This window comes from Elaeis guineensis, chromosome 8 (assembly GCF_000442705.2).
Source record: "Elaeis guineensis isolate ETL-2024a chromosome 8, EG11, whole genome shotgun sequence".
NCBI classification, from domain to species: domain Eukaryota; kingdom Viridiplantae; phylum Streptophyta; class Magnoliopsida; order Arecales; family Arecaceae; genus Elaeis; species Elaeis guineensis.
Genome location: NC_026000.2, coordinates 57,239,728 through 57,248,278, shown reverse-complemented (window position 1 = coordinate 57,248,278; position 8,551 = coordinate 57,239,728). Strand labels below are relative to the sequence as shown.

The 8,551-nt window shown below is 42.6% G+C and overlaps 1 non-coding gene across 1 annotated transcript; it reads right to left on the bottom strand.

Annotated features, from left to right (window-relative positions):
• Positions 1–6,004: 6,004 nt before the first annotated feature.
• On the bottom strand, positions 6,005–6,110 carry LOC140851294 (small nucleolar RNA R71). The gene has a single exon (XR_012134046.1). It is a non-coding gene; the product is annotated as a small nucleolar RNA R71 (small nucleolar RNA).
• Positions 6,111–8,551: the final 2,441 nt, after the last annotated feature.

Here is an 8,551-nt window from a genome sequence, read left to right as displayed (position 1 = left end):
AGGTAAACTTCGTCCAGACTCCTAAGGGAGCCGGACTTCATCCCTGACTTTGATTGCAGGTTGACTCAGCCCGAACTCCAACGGGAGCTGGATCTCATCCCCGACCTCGACTGCGGAAAAGCTTCGCCCGGACTCCTACGGGAGCCGGGCTCCATCCTCGACCCCGATTGCTGGTAAACTTCGTCCAGACTCCTAAGGGGGCCGGACTTCATCCCTGACTTTGATTGCAGGTAGACTTCGCCCGGTCTCCTACGAGAGTCAGATCTCGTCTCCAACTCCAGCTGTGGGAAGACTCAGCCCGGACTCCTACGGGAGCCGGGCCTCGTTCCCAATTCCGGCTGCACAAGGACTTCGCCCGGACTCCTACGGGAGCCGGGCTCCACCCACGACTTCGCTTACAGGTAAACTTTGTCCGGACTCCTAAGGGAGTCAGACTTCATCCCTGACTTTGATTGCAGGTTGACTCAGCTCGAACTCTTACGAGAGCCGGATCTCATCCCCGACCTCGACTGTGGAAAAGCTTCGCCCGGACTCCTACGGGAGTCGGGCTCCATCCTCGACCCCGATCGCTGGTAAACTTCATCCGGACTCCTACGGGGGCCGGACTTCATCCCTGACTTTGGTTGCAGGTAAACTTCACCCGGGCTCCTACGGGAGCCAGATCTCGTCTCCAGCTCCAGTTGCGGGAAGACTCAGCCCAGACTCCTATGGGAGCCGGGCCTCGTTCTCAATTCTGGCTGCACAAGGACTTCGCCCGGACTCCTATGGGTGCTGGAGTCCGGGCTCCACCCACGACTTCGCTTACGGGTAAACTTCATCCGGACTCCTAAGGGAGCCAGACTTCATCCCTGACTTGGATTGCAGGTTGACTCAGCCCGAGCTCCTATGGGAGCCGGATCTCATCCCCGACCTCGACTGTGGAAAGGCTTCGCCCGGACTCCTATGGGAGTCGGGCTCCGTCCTCGACCCCGATCGCTGGTAAACTTCGTTCGGACTCCTAAGGGAGCTGGACTTCATCCCTGACTTTAATTGCAGGTAGACTTCGCCCAGACTCCTACGGGAGCCAGACCTCATCTCCGACTCCGATTACGAGAAGACTCCGCCCGGACTCCTACGGGAGCCGGACTTCACCCCCGATTTTGACTGAAGGAAGACTCCATCCGAACTCCTACGAGAGCCAGACTCCGAGCGTCTCTCAGACGGGTGGCTAGCCACCTCTCTCTGCCAGACACCCCAGCCAAACTCCGACCGATAGGCCTGGACTCCCTGGCAGGCCGCAGTAACGGCCACAGCACTGCTCTGCTTCCTGCGACAGATTCCACGTGGCTCCATCACTCCCGGGCAGGCCACCATAATGGCCACGATCCTGCTCCACTTCCTGCGATGGATACCGCGCGATTCTTCCATTCTCTGGCAAGTCACGACAACAGACGCCGCTCCGCTCCTCATGGCAGACTCCACGTGGCACGCCCCGATGATAGCCATGGGTCCACTCCACTACTCTTCGCAACAAACTCCTGGGCAGCCCATTGCCAGACGGTTACGGACGTCGCTATCAGTCTGTTGCCCCCTTCGCCTATAAAAGGGGGACCCCAGATACGTTATTCTCTAAGCCCTCATTTTTTACCTAGAAACTCTGCTAAAATTTCTATTCGAGCACTCCATTCTTGTTGAGGCAGAGAACTGACTTGAGCATCGGAAGGTCTTGCCGGAGCAACCCCACCTCCGATTTAGACTTCTTTTGCAGGTCCCGGCGGTGACTGCGATCTCCACAACTCCAGCCTCTCCGGTGCAGGTGGATTTTTGCACCAACAGTTATGGTGATAACTAGATCATAGCCTCCTGTTAAGTGGATGATAATGGGTCCATCAGTTGGATAATCATTGGAGGCCCAAAGGCCTGGTGCTTATCGACTGATAAAATTGTCATTGATAATATGATTTCTTGACTGCATTTTTCTAAATGGTGGTTAAGTTAGCCAACCAAAGTTGGGCCTAATCATTCATTGGCTAGATGGGCCAAGTATGGTCATGTTAATGGTTGGACCTAACCAGACCTTTTCAGTGGAGGTCAAAGCCTACTGATTAGGGACTAGGGCAAAATTAAATTACTAAAAATTATTTAAAAAAATAATTGGTTATGAACCTACTCTTAGATGTACATGGGTTGGCCAACCAAAGTTGGGCTTGTGTGTAGTCTAAGTAGATTCTAGTACCCACTAAAAAATTAGGGTAATTCCTCGAATTGGAGGTAGAGGCTCTCAATTCGAATAAAATAGTGGAAGAAACCTTTTGATTAAAGTCCAAATCTTTAGGTTTAATGAATCAATTACTAATTAGGTTATGCTTTTTCCTTGTGCAGATATGGCCACTTCTCTATCGCTCCAATCATTGTTGGACAATGATAAATTGGTGGGACCCAACTTCGATAGCTGGTATCGAAAGTTGAAGATAGTCCTGGAGCATGAACGAATCCTATATGTGATAACGGATCCAGCACTTGAGGAGCTAGCTACCAATGCACGTGGAATAGTCAGAGACACTTACCAGAAGTGACTCAATGATCGAACCACGGTGCACTGCATCATGCTGGCTGCCATGAGCAACGAGTTCAGTCGTACATTTGAAATGGCTTAGCCAAAGGATATGCATTAAGTGTTGGAGGATGCCTTTGGCACACCCTATGATGTGGAGAGGCACAAGACTAGTTGTGCCATCTTCAATGCCAAAATGAGGGATGGTGCCTATGTCACTGATCATGTATTATACATGATCAAGCTGATGGAGCATTTAAGCAACCTCAGCTTTTCCTTGCATGAGCAGCTTGAGAAAGATGCAATACTGAACTCACTGTCCAAGTCTTATCTCCCATTCCTCACTCATTATAGAATGTCAAAGCCTGAAGTAAACTACCATGGGTTACTGGGATTGCTTCCGAACTTTGAAAAGGATCACCAACTCTACAAGGAGTCGGTGAACTTAGTGAAAGGTTCATCTTCCAGTTCTCGACCCTTTAAGAAAGGAAAGAAGAACAAGAAGAAGAAAGTGAAGAAGGTGCAAGTTCAAGCTGGGACATCAGTGCAGGGCCAGACTAGAAAGATCAAGCCTGATAAGAGTCAAACTGAATGCTTCTTTTGCAAGAAGCGAGGGTACTGGAAGAGGAACTATCCTCAGTACATTATCTCTCTGGATCCGAACAAGCAGAGAAAGAAGCAAGCTATTGCTGGGCAAGGTATTTATATGATAACTCCTTACAATTTCTCTATTTGTGATATAACTGATTGGGTATTGGATATTGATAGCCCTTAACATATTTACAATTTGTTGCAGGGGTTGTAGGTCAGTAGGAGATTCGAGAAAGATGAGAGGTTCCTGAATGTTGGAGATGGAAGGCCAGTTCCAATTCTAGCATTAGAAATCTTGAAACTTGTATTTGAGTCCTGATAAACACTTAATTTAAGTCATTTAAAGCAAAAAATTATATTTAATTTATTTTATTTATTAAGAATTTGATGCTTCTTTTTAAATTTTATAGGAAAGATGATCGCCGATATAAAGAGTTCGATTTGCATATCAAAAAGATTCAAGTTTGAAGAAAATTAGATTTAAAATAAAATTTAAATAAAAGAAAGATGCATACGGTATTATAGAAAATGAAGATACTATGCAAGGAACCCAAAAAGGATATAGATGTCCTTTTAAAGAAACAAAAGTTTCTTTTTGTAATTTGGAGCGTAAGCTAATGTCACGCGGTGGGTTCACGCGGAAGCAGCGTGCAGCCGAACACGTGGGCGAGCGCATGGGCACGGGTGGATGCGAGCGCGTGGGCGCTGGCGGACGCAGGCGCGGGTGCGAGGCAGGCGTGGCACAGCAGGAAAGCGGGCATGCGGGGTTCGTGGGGACAGACGAACAGATGGAAGGAAAAAAATATATATTTGAAAATACTTCAAGAAGAAAATTTTGTATTTTCTTTATCTGCTTGTGATCTTTCCATCTCATCCATCCATTTTTTAGTCCTTAGTATTTTCTTTAGTCCCACGTTGGAAAACCATGTAAAACTCCTCCCTCCTAACACCTATAAAAAGGTTTTTGTACTCCCATTGGAAGGGGAGCCCAAAAATTCTTCTAGAGCCTTACATAGAGGAATAGAAAGGGACTACTTCATGAGCAGCTAGGCTAGCAATCTCGGGAGTGGAGAAGAAATTTTTGTAACGACATAGAGTGGGTTTATTGTTCTAAACTTTCTTGTATTTTTTTATATGCAATAAAGATTATGCTTTTTATTTAAATCATCATGAGTTCTTTATTTGCTCTCTTTCATATGCTTTTATTTATGCTTTCCTGTTAGATTAATATTAGGAACAATTTTTACTTTCGGAAGACGCACCATGATCTACGGGTACGGGACGTGTCGAGGAAAGAAGAGTTATCTACCTAGTACTTTTCGGAGATGCGCTGTGATCTACGGGTACGGGGCGTGCTGAAAAAAGATAGATATTTTTTCTAAGATTAATCACATCTATTTAATTAAAAGAAAAGAGATACAACTCTACTAGTGCAAAATTAATTCAAAACTCTCGAGCTCTTTATTTTTTAATTACATCAATTTTAAAATAATTTATTTTCTAAATCAAAACAACGCTTCTTTCTTTTATTTTGTAATCTCAACTTAGCCCAAGATCCCTGAGGATACGATCTCGACTCATCCTACCTACGTAGTGAGTAGAGTTATTTTTGGTGCTATCAACGACTACGCATTAAATTTTGGCACTGTTGTCGGGGATCTTGACACGGTTGAATTAAAAAAAAAAAAGCCACTGACATTTCATAACACTTAACTAAAGTAGCGTAACCTCAAATATAAAAATTTCTAACTTGATTGGACACCTTGTTTCTTTGTATTACATCTCCATAATTAACTTTAAGGGCGCAACCCATTAACTAAGATAAGGTGGGGATTTGATCACCCTTCCTTGGCCCAAAAATCATAACCATCATTCTACATTAAACTAAGCCTTAATTTTAAAATCAACTAGACGTCAGCCCTAAAAATTTTGAGCTCAATAGGATAAGAAAGATCTAGAGTTGAACCGAGTGCGGATTGGTTAATTGCTCGGTGTCTAAGGCAAGTGGTTAAAGAAAGTAGTTTTCAATTGGTTCCATTGACTGACCTGGCCAACTCAGTTGGTGTCTAAGGAAAGCAACGAGTAGGAAACCTCCCATATCTTACGCTTATCTGACCGAGTCAGTTAGTTAGTCTTGAGCTTGGAGTGCTCAAAGGCGGTTTTGAAAGTTAGGAGCTGTCTAGATCTATGTTAACCTTAGGATAGAGAGTCCATGCTTGTTTAAGTTGAATGCAATTAACATCTAAATATTAACTAATTTCTTCCTTTTCATAGATTTAAGATTCTTAGGTTCTTCTCTTTAGATTTTCTTCACTCTTTTCTCACTTTATTATATATATATATATATATATATATTATAAAAATTAAAATTTTTTATGTTTGCTCTAAAGTATAATTGTGAGGTGTATGCTTGGCCGTAGATCGTTACGATCAGAAATCTAACCTTTTGATCCAGAAATAGAAAGAACCTTTAGAGCCAACAGACGTAAAAATATGGATCGAAATCAGGAGAATGATCCACCCAGGCAATTGAAGGAGTACTTTACTCCTTCCACATATACCTACTCTCCTTGTATTCAAGTGCCCCCTGTGGAGGCCACTCAATATGAAATTAAGTCCAGTATAATCCAAATGTTACCTTCATTTTATGGACTTAGTAATGAGGACCCTTATAAACATCTTGAAGAATTTTTTGAGATATGCTCAACTGTCAAAATTCACAACTTCTCCAATGATGCTCTTAGGTTAAAATTATTCCCTTTCTCACTTAAGGACAAAGCCAAATACTGGCTACATACTTTGGATTCCATGACTATATCATCCTGGGACCAGCTGCAAGGAGAGTTTCTCAAGAAATATTTTTTCATAGAAAAAACTAATCAAATAAGGAAAGCCATAACTAGTTTTTCCCAATTAGATGGAGAAATATTTCATGAAATATGGGAGAGATTAAAGGACCTAATTAGAAAATGTCCCCACCATGCTGTGCCCAAGTGGTAGTTAATCCAATGTTTTTATGATGGGCTATCTGAAAGACATCGATAAATGGTCAATGCATCATGCGGTGGGACATTCATGCTGAAAAGTGAGAATGAGGCATGGCAACTGTTTAAAATTTTAAGTGAAAATTTATTACATCATATGTCTGCCTCTATTAGAGATAAACCCAGGTTAAACCCAAAGAGAGGTGTAATATATGAAGTAGGAAATATCATAGATATCCATCATAAGGTAGATGAATTATCCCAAAAGTTAGATCGATTATTAAGTATAAGACAGTCACATTCTCCATCCTGTCAGATACAAGATATATGTGCATTGTGTTAGAGCCCCACTCATTGTGTGAATGATTGTCCGATTGCACCACAGTTTTCTGAACATGTACAAGAACAAGTCCATCAAGCCCAAACTACTCATAGACCAGGGAACAACCCCTATTCTAGTACGTACAATCCGGGATGGAGAAACCATCCGAATTTCTCATGGAAATCACAACCAGTGGTTCCTCGGGTGCAACAAAGATCAGGTTACTCAGATGTAACTTTTAGGCATCCATCCCAGCCACAATACCAGAACCCTCCTCAACCCACTTCGAGTACTCATAGCTCGGCTTTTGAAGAAAAGGTACTGCAAGCACTTAAAGGACTAGAAATGAATACCCAACTCCTTCACTCCCATACGCAATCAATAGCAAAGCTAGAGACCCAGATAGATCAGCTAGCAACAACTTTCAGTAGGAAGGAAGAAGGCAAATTATCCAGTCAGCCTATTAATAACCCAAAAGGACAGTACATGGCTGAAAGCTCCATTGGTCTTGAAACTTTTTTCAAACATGCCAAATTGATCATGACCCTTAGAAGTGGAAAAATCTTAAATCAACCTGAAGTAATCCAACAACAAGAGCAACCAATTCCCGCTACAACAGAAAAGAAAAAATTCGAAGAGAGGAAAGAACCTGTTAACCCAGCACCTGCACCTAAAGCTCCATTTCCCAGTGCTTTAGAATCCTTTCTGCCTCTTGATAAGAAGGGTATAAAAATGAATGAAATGTTGGAACTGTTTAAACAGGTCCAGATAAACTTACCTCTTCTCGATGCCATTAAGCAAGTTCCGACCTATGCCAAATTTCTAAAGGACCTGTGTACACAGAAACAAAAATCAAATGCACAAATACCAAGAAAAGTCTACCTAACTGAGCAGGCCAGCTCAGTTTTTCAGCAAATTACCCCACCCAAACTGAAAGATCCAGGTACCCCAATTATTTCTTGTGTCATAGGGAACCTCACGGTTAAGAAGGCATTATTAGATTTGGGTGCAAGTGTCAACCTTCTCCCGAGCTCTGTATATGATCCATTTGGATTTGGAGAGTTAAAACCCACGACAGTAACCTTACAACTAGCAGACCGATCTATTAAGGTACCCCGTGGAATGCTGGAAGACGTATTGGTGAAAGTAGATGAATTTTATTTTCCTGTTGACTTTATTGTGCTGGATATGAAATCTGGTAGCAACCCCAACCAAATACCAATCATCTTAGGTAGACCCTTCTTAGCAACCGCTAATGCTTGTATAAATTGTAGGACCGAAGTTATGGATGTAACTTTCAGAAATAAGAAGCTAAGGTTGAATATTTTTAAAGCATCTTTGGGACCACCTGTGTACAACCATAATGAGATCAACTTGTTAGAGGAAGTTATAGAAGATAAAGCTCCTACCTTGCTCAACTCAGATCCTTTACAGGCATGCCTAACACATTTTGGAATGGATAATTTTGATATTGATGGATACACTGAAGAAATACATGCTTTGCTAGAACCTCCCAATTTTAGCACCAATCTCCCTTGGACTGTAAAGTACGAGCAATTACCAATTCAATCAAGCCCTCTGGTACCATCCTTAGAAGCACCACCTACTCTAGAGCTAAAGCCTCTTCCTGCCATGCTGAAATATTCATTTCTTGGATCCAATGATACCCTTCCAGTGATCATTGCGTCTGACCTAACCAACGACCAGGAAGACAAACTTGTCGGGGTACTCAAAAAGCATAAAGAGGCTATAGGGTGGTCAATTGTAGATTTGAAGGGTATATATAATTCTGTTTGCATGCATCATATTAACTGTGAGGTTGAGGCAAAACCACATAGGGACATGCAACGAAGATTGAATCCGAATATGCGAGAAGTCGTGAAAAAGGAAGTAGTGAAATGGCTAGATGCTGGAATTATCTATCCAATTTCAGATAGCCAGTGGGTTAGTCCAACCCAAGTAGTACCTAAAAAGTCAGGTATTACCATAATAGAGAATGATGAGGATGAATTAATTCCTACTCGTGCAACAACTGGTTGGCGAGTATGTGTGGACTACCGAAAGCTGAATGCCGTTACTAGGAAAGATCATTTTTTTTTGCCTTTTATTGATCAAATTTTA